Below are 9,120 nucleotides of genomic sequence, written 5' to 3' on the forward strand. Positions count from 1 at the left end.
CTCTTTGTGGCCTACAACTTAGAAATAACAACCCAAACTGGCCCCTTCATCCTGCCCTTCTTCCTGGAGCAGACAGACTGCAATTACTTCTGCGTGCTCTGTCCTTTCTGGGGCTGAACCAGCGTTGTTTCCCCAGACACTTGTGTTTTGATTTGGTGCAGAGTGAAAACACTCTCAACCCTGAGCCCAAAGACGTGCACTGAAAACCTGCCAAGCCTAGAGAGCCATCCGTGTTTTGTCTATATTTTCCACATTTTCTTTTATCAAGACCGAATGGTCAATAGTATTGGCTTTTACATTTCTTTAATGTTTACATTAATAAAATTAAAATAGGGTTTTGGATATTTTCATTCTGGTTAGAGCTAGCAACCTTTTTCATTGTAGTTTCTACCCAGAAATGTAAAATGTAAAGCAAATGTAAAGCAAAAGAGGGAAAGGGAAATCTTGCCGTGATTTCTACGACATGTACACATGAGAGCCAACCAAGCCATCGGGCCTTTAGGACCATGACCATGACACCAGGTAAGGTCGCACCGCCATTTGAAAGACTATCAACACTGTGCTTTTCTGAGGTAGACTATTCATTGTAGACTTTCAGACTGTCACTGGGCATCTCTCTCTACCACTGCTCTCTTTCCAGACAATCAGTCACATGCGTAAGACAGAGAAAATTGCACTTTTGGGGTGAGAAGAGCTCAGTTCTAATTTACTTTCTGCCTACCTGCAGGAGTTTGGATAAGCCACATAACATGTCTGAACCTCAATTTTCTTATCTGAAGAAAGGAGTAATGATGCAGGTGACCCTTGAACAACATGGGGGCTGGGGTGCTGATCCCCCTCTGCACAGGTGCAAACCCATGCGTGACTGCTGACTCCTCCAAAGCTGAACTACCAACAGCCTACCACAGAATGGAAGCCTTATTATTGATAACATAAATGGCTGAGTAACGCATTTTGCATGTTATATGCATTGTATACTGTGTCTTCAGATGAAGTAAGCTAGAGAGAAGACAATGTTAAGAAAATCCTAAGGAAGAGAAAATAAACTGCAGTACTATCCTTTATTATCAAAAATGCCCACATATAAATGGACCCACACAATTCAAACCCATGCTGTTCCTGCCCAACCATGACATTGCTCTGAGGATCGGATGTAATAAGAAAGGGATCGAAAACTTGATGCACTATATACAGTATACGTTCCTTCTGCTTGTTACTCTACAGAATGTAACTGGATTTACTCCAGATAAATTCTCTCAACTTGCCAGGATTTTGAGACCTGAATCCTGATTTAGTGGTAAAAGAATCAGGATTAATGAGCAGGAAGGTGAATGTGCTACCAAAAAGATAAAATCCCAATGCCAATGCCAAGTGCATCTAATATAGTTAAACATTCTATTTGGGATTTTCTACACCAATGGTCTTTCCTATCACCACAAAGAAATATTTGTTTGAGTATTACTCTGTATCTACAATGATTGTATGTACTCAACTCTGGGATTTGATTCTATTATTGCCTATTCACTTACCTGCAGTCAGGAAAGTATTTTACTAGTACATGAGCATTTGCTGGTTGTTTGCTTAATGCCCATTCTCATCTTACTCTTTTGTATAAGCTCATACATTTGTTTTAAAGAATATCCAGTCCCATTCCCCCTGCTGCCTCAAATAACATACAGGAGCACACACACACACTCTCTCTCTCTCTTGCTGGCTCTCTTCCTCTCTGCCTACGTGTTGGGTGGTGGTTTTAAAATATATATACAGGGGTGTCTGGGTGGCTCAGTAGGTTAAGCATCTGACTTCGGCTGAGGTCCTGATCTCACGGTTTGTGTGTTCAAGCCCTGCGTCAGGCTCTGTGCTGACAGCTCAGAGCCTGGAGCCTGCCTCAGATTCCGTGTCTCCCTCTCTCTCTGCTCCTCCCCCACTCACATGCACAGGCACGTGATCTGAACTGGCTTAACAGCACGGGTCTCAGGACTTGTGCTCAGCATTTTGGGACAGCCACTCTGCCCCCACCCTGCACGTGGAAGAAGTGGCACATGACCCCAACTGTGGTTGGCAGCCGTTGTAAAACTGAGAGAAGACCAGCCCGGGGATACCGCTGACCCTTCATGGCTGTGCAGGGAGGAGAAGAACTGGTTCTTGACGACACGACGGAGCCACAGGATCAACTATCCCTGAGGATCGCTGCCCAGTCACCCGAGCCCATAAATCCCCTTCTTTGACTAAGCCTGTCGGAGGAAGTTGGTTTTTCTTGTTGTTGTTTTTGTTACTGGCAACAGGCAGAGTCCTAAAAGGAACAATAAGCTGCACATCTGCAAATGCGGAATGTTCCAATTCCACCTGGAGTCCTATAAAAATAAGCATGTGTATACATATATACAGACGTTACTGGTATCAGAAGAACAGGATAAAACACGGGTAAAGGATAACAGGGCATGAGAGCAATGTCTTAGCTAACTGCTTAGCTCTCCACCTCACTTCTGCCACAGTACATACAGTACTTAACAGAAAAAGAGCTGAGAAACACTGTTCTGAGCCAGTTATTAAAACACCACCATACAGAGAAGGTGAAACAAATTAAGGGACCAAATTATTTATGGAGCAACAGTTGTATAATTAAACAGCTAGAAAAGAGTGAACAAGAATTAAAAGTGCAACAAAGCTAAACTCCTATTATTGTCAGGAGAGCTATTTTGAAGTTGGGAACATTTCCCCCAAAATTCTCAATGCTATTTGAAGACTTTTAGCCTATAAAACTGTGTGGACACGAAACCTATCTCTGACAACCATGTAAGGTTGTCACCTGCTTTGATGTATAGGTACTTTCCTAGGACAATGTGTACTAAAAAATCAATCTTTCTTTAATCAAAAATATTTCGTCTGATAAACTGAACTGGCATTTCAGTCAACACTAAGGGTTCAGATTATATACATTATAAACTTTGTTTATACTTCTATTTTCTCACTTCAAAAGGGGGGGGATTAAAAAAAGAAAAAAAAGATAATCAACCTGTCTCAAGTGTTTAAGAAGTCGAAACAGAACTAGAAATGACCTGTTACTACAATTTCTGTTTTGAAACAGTAACAAAAACTATTCTCCCCTCCTTGTACTCTTCAAGTACACTTGACATCTTTCCTTTGTGCACACGTGGCATGTAAGCATCTGTGCATTCCTCCTCCTCGCATACTCGGCATGAACTATGGTACCCCATACTATGTAACCCCCCACTTGTAATGGGAGAAAAAGTACGGCAGTTTCTCCCTTTTTAACGTGTTTGCAATATAGACATACAGAAAATTCACCCACATGGATGTTTACTGCAAGAGACATGCTCTTGAGCTCTGATTCGCTAAATGACAAATAAATGAAGATATTACTAGTAAGCATTACATAGGCCAGAATGTTGAAGGGGTATGTCAAAATAAACAGGCATTAGATTAAACTAGGTCTTGAGTTATCCAGGGGGTAGATAAGCTAAAAGAAAGCAGAAGGGAACCCCAAGTGCAGAGGCAAGGAGGGATGAATTCTCAAAATAAATCTCCATGGGCTCTTGATACAAGTCAGTCTGAATGAAGTAGAAGACTCATAAGACACAGGTCTTTTGGAAAGGTGAATGGGCCCTGGTTGCAAGTTGAAACAAGGAATGGCAAATGTAAGACTAGAGTTTAAGTTCTAGCGGTAGGTAGCATTTTGAGTTACGGGAACTGTTACAAGTGGGAAAAGCCAAACCAATCGCACAGGGTTGCTGAGAAGTACAGAACACAGTGCACGTGTGACTTTACCTTTAATTTTTTTCAAATAAACGTAATTTTTCAAAATACTGGGAATATAAAGGACAAAGAACTGCAGATGATGTATCAATGCTAGAAGATTGGTTAATTCTCCCTTCTTTGCTTTCTTGCATTTTCTTCCCAGAGTCGACTAATAATGGGGTTCAGAGTGGACAGGCTTATACCATATGCCGTCTCTTAACATGTCATTTTTAGCAAGGGCTTCCTCCAAGGCTACATTCTGTGGAGCATTCAGAACCTCATGGTTAAAATATTAACTTGCAAATAATAACTCAAACTGTGCCAAGTGTAAAGGCCGCTTTAGGCAAACAGGCTTGGGTGACGGAATGTAGAAAGAGCCCACAGCGACCCCCTGGCTGAATACAGGCAGGCTCATCAGGTGCCCCCCCCCCCCCCAAAATATCCACAGGCCCTAACTAACCAATAGGCTACTTATAACCAGGCACAGTTACCAAAACAGGGAAAATTCCATTTGTTGCCTTACCTCCTCACCTTCTCACTTTAACTATGGCCCCCAGTCCCTCCCTGGTTGCAGACAGCCTCTCCTTTGCTGCCCTGCCTACTGCTCCCCTGCGGCGTGTTCAATAAATTTCTATCTTCCTTGTTCTACTACAAGTAAATGCTTTTACCACCTGTGCCATTGGCTTCCACCAGATCGTCCCCCCACATGCGGGGGCCCCCATATGATCAGGAGACACATCACATTTACACACCACACTAAGTGCTTTATACAAATTCTTTCGTTTAATCTTTACAAAAACACTTCCAATATAAAGGTATTATTATTTCCCTATACTGTAGGTAAGGAAACTGAGGCCCAGAAAAGTCAAGTGGCTCCAAAAGCCCACATTTTAAGTCATAGTTGATTGCTTCTTCTGTCAGCTGATCTTAAAAGATCCTTGAATATTCCCCTTTATTCACTTTGGCTTTCATCAATAAACACATTTCAGTTACCGAGCTTTAGATGTGTTTGAAATCGACATATAATCAGAAGCTTTCTGTGGGCAATAAAATCTGACATTCTTCTGAGTTCTTAGGTTTCCCCCACAGCAACTATTTCAGAAAGGGAAGTGTACATGTTAGACAACTGCTGAATAAATCAGCAGTAGGCTAAAGACAGAGAATAGCTCTTAAGCTGCTGTAGAATGAGGGCAGCTTGTCCATTAGCTTGAAGAATCTCAGAAGTAACCCCTGAAACAAGCAGCCCCATCTACAGAAGAGGAGAGCGGGGACCAGTGATATCAAGCTTCCAAGTGATTTATGGGAGATCACTCAGAAGGGCTTCGGACAAAGCAGACCTCTGTCCACCCCACTGCTGAATGCCAGGTCAAGAGACTTTACCTGTCTGGGAATGGAAGTCCTTGAAAGATTCTGAACAGGGGATTAGGACGATTAAACATCTAAAGAACACCTTCATCAGGTAGCCTGAGGCAGGAGGAGAAAGCATCACAAAAAAACAGTGCCAACAAGCAGTTAGACATCTCCCTCTCTGCCAGCTTATTCCTTGCTAATAACAATAAAAACAACAACAACAAAAACAGGCAGTGTTGATGTATGTGTGCAAGGTTCTAGACTCTTCACACAACATACATTTCATTCCCAGTACAACTCTATGAGACGAGCACTACCATCATCTCCATTTGATAGAGGGGAAGTTTTCCAGATTAAGAACCCTATCCAAGGTCCCAGCCTGTAAGAGGCCAAAGAGGGCTCCGACTCAGAAGGTTTGGCTCTAAATCTGCCTGTTCAGCTGCTACTGGGTTCTGTTCCTTATTCATCTGTTTAGCTGGGTCATTCCCCCAACACTTCCTGGGTACTCATATTCTAAACCCTCGGTAAATAAATTAAATCAGTGCCATGAAAGGTACTTGTAAAAAATATATATTATTTTGGGCTTTTCTAAAGATACGATAAACCTGTATTTTAAAAAAAGCACATAGTATAATGAATCCAGCCTACATTTAAATGCTTCATAATTAACAAATTGTAGGGAAATAACTGCACTGTTAAATACTATAAATTCTGACACTGCAGGATTTAGGAGGAAAAGGAAACTCAATCTGAAACCAGCAGGAGAGAAAGAAAGGTATCCTCTCTCTTACATGGCAACAGAGCAAGGGGTTCCTGAAGTGTACGAACTTCTCAGTAGAAAAGGCAAAAACTTTAATGACTTGACGTACTTCTCCTTCTACCAGGAGACAAATTGTGCATAATAATGACTTCTTCTACGTGTACTGTAAATGACAGGACCAGGGCAATCCATTTTGCTCATGGTTATTTATTGAAAAAAAGAAACAAAATCAAGAGCCACAGCCTTCCTCCACCCCACCCCTCGCAAATACTTAACAATGACTGGCTGTGTGCCAGGCGTTATGCCAACTCCTTACACACAACTTACTTAACCTCTAAAACTAGGTCAAAGGTGATAGTATCATCTCCAATTTACTGGTGAGAAAACGGAGGCAAAGGAAGATCGCGTAATGTGTCAGGTGTGTACCTGACGAAGCAAGGATCGAAGGTGGACAGACAGACTCTGGAGCCCAGGCGGTAAGCATCACACTGCCCTGCCTCATCGCTGAAGACTGGCGTATGGACCACTTCTCTTCTTTCCGCCCATGGCGAATATCCCACCGCCCCGCCGCCTTCCCCTTCTCCCTGAGCACCTCAGGGCTCTGTGTTCTCCTTCACCTACTGCCTGCCTGTATTCCAGCATGAGCCCGCAGCACCTGAAAGCATTTCTAGGTTTCTGTTCAGGAAACCACTTCTTTGAAGTGGTCATTTGAACCAAAGGTTCAGATCTTTTCAAAAGTAAATACTTCGCTGATGTTTATCAGTGAAACTTCTAGTAATTGGAGCTTTCGGTTTTATGAAGCACAAAGACTATAACTTGTTTCTTTATTCTTTTTATTTCCTCCACAGCAGGTCTTTGGTGAATGTATCAGAGCAGAGACTGCTAACCGTCATGCTGGGAGATAATCCTAAAGGCAGGAAAAGCTTAGTCCCTGCTAAAGTATCAATTAACACGGTAATTCTCAAACTTCCGTGTGCGCCGGAATCGCCAAGAAGGCTTATAAAAATCCAAACCGCGGTCCACCCCCAGGGTTTCTCATTCCATAGGTGTGGGCGGGCCCAAGCGGCTGCATTTCTTTTTTTTTTTTTTATTTATATGTGAAATTTATTGTCAAATTGGTTTCCATACAACACCCAGTGCTCATCCCAAAAGGTGCCCTCCTCAATACCCATCACCCACCCTCTCCTCCCTCCCACCCCCCATCAACCCTCAGTTTGTTCTCAGTTCTCAACAGTCTCTTATGCTTTGGCTCTCTCCCACTCTAACCTCTTTTTTTTTTTTTCCTTCCCCTCCCCCATGGGTTCCTGTTAAGTTTCTCAGGATCCACATAAGAGTGAAACCATATGGTATCTGTCTTTCTCTGTATGGCTTATTTCACTTAGCATCACACTCTCCAGTTCCATCCACGTTGCTACAAAAGGCCATATTTCATTTTTTCTCATTGCCACGTAGTATTCCATTGTGTATATAAACCACAATTTCTTTATCCATTCATCAGTTGATGGACATTTAGGCTCTTTCCATAATTTGGCTATTGTTGAGAGTGCTGCTATGAACATTGGGGTACAAGTGCCCCTATGCATCAGTACTCCTGTGTCCCTTGGATAAATTCCTAGCAGTGCTATTGCTGGGTCATAGGGTAGGTCTATTTTTAATTTTCTGAGGCACCTCCACACTGCTTTCCAGAGCGGCTGCACCAATTTGCATTCCCACCAACAGTGCAAGAGGGTTCCCGTTTCTCCACATCCTCTCCAGCATCTATAGTCTCCTGATTTGTTCATTTTGGCCACTCTGACTGGCGTGAGGTGATACCTGAGTGTGGTTTTGATTTGTATTTCCCTGACAAGGAACGACGCTGAACATCTTTTCATGTGCCTGTTGGCCATCCGGATGTCTTCTTTAGAGAAGTGTCTATTCATGTTTTCTGCCCATTTCTTCACTGGGTTATTTGCTTTTCGGGTGTGGAGTTTGGTGAGCTCTTTATAGATTTTGGATACTAGCCCTTTGTCCGATATGTCATTTGCAAATATCTTTTCCCATTCCGTTGGTTGCCTTTTAGTTTTGTTGGTTGTTTCCTTTGCTGTGCAGAAGCTTTTTATCTTCATAAGGTCCCAGTAATTCACTTTTGCTTTTAATTCCCTTGCCTTTGGGGATGTGTCGAGTAAGAGATTGCTACGGCTGAGGTCAGAGAGGTCTTTTCCTGCTTTCTCCTCTAAGGTTTTGATGGTTTCCTGTCTCACATTCAGGTCCTTTATCCATTTTGAGTTTATTTTGGTGAATGGTGTGAGAAAGTGGTCTAGTTTCAACCTTCTGCATGTTGCTGTCCAGTTCTCCCAGCACCATTTGTTAAAGAGACTGTCTTTTTTCCATTGGATGTTCTTTCCTGCTTTGTCAAAGATGAGTTGGCCATACGTTTGTGGGTCTAGTTCTGGGGTTTCTATTCTATTCCATTGGTCTATGTGTCTGTTTTTGTGCCAATACCATGCTGTCTTGATGATGACAGCTTTGTAGTAGAGGCTAAAGTCTGGGATTGTGATGCCTCCTGCTTTGGTCTTCTTCAAAATTACTTTGGCTATTCGGGGCCTTTTGTGGTTCCATATGAATTTTAGGATTGCTTGTTCTAGTTTCGAGAAGAATGCTGGTGCAATTTTGATTGGGATTGCATTGAATGTGTAGATAGCTTTGGGTAGTATCGACATTTTGACAATATTTATTCTTCCAATCCATGAGCAGGGAATGTCTTTCCATTTCTTTAAATCTTCTTCAATTACCTTCATAAGTTTTCTATAGTTTTCAGCATACAGATCCTTTACATCTTTGGTTAGATTTATTCCTAGGTATTTTATGCTTCTTGGTGCAATTGTGAATGGGATCAGTTTCTTTATTTGTCTTTCTGTTGCTTCATTGTTAGTGTATAAGAATGCAACTGATTTCTGTACATTGATTTTGTATCCTGCAACTTTGCTGAATTCATGTATCAGTTCTAGCAGACTTTTGGTGGAGTCTATCGGATTTTCCATGTATAATATCATGTCATCTGCAAAAAGCGAAAGCTTGACTTCATCTTTGCCAATTTGGATGCCTTTGATTTCCTTTTGTTGTCTGATTGCTGATGCTAGAACTTCCAGCACTATGTCAAACAACAGCGGTGAGAGTGGGCATCCCTGTCGTGTTCCTGATCTCAGGGAAAAAGCTCTCAGTTTTTCCCCGTTGAGGATGATGTTAGCTGTGGGCTTTTCATAAATGGCTTT

General features: G+C 42.2%; 1 protein-coding gene across 11 annotated transcripts in view; it reads right to left on the bottom strand.

The window, feature by feature from the left end:
- The window catches only part of MPDZ (multiple PDZ domain crumbs cell polarity complex component), a 143,373-nt gene that overhangs the window by 18,893 nt on the left and 115,360 nt on the right, over positions 1–9,120 (bottom strand). The gene's annotated exons all lie outside the window — the stretch shown is intronic.

This window comes from Herpailurus yagouaroundi, unplaced genomic scaffold (genome assembly GCF_014898765.1).
Source record: "Herpailurus yagouaroundi ecotype Mexico unplaced genomic scaffold, PumYag 160, whole genome shotgun sequence".
Lineage (NCBI taxonomy): Eukaryota > Metazoa > Chordata > Mammalia > Carnivora > Felidae > Herpailurus > Herpailurus yagouaroundi.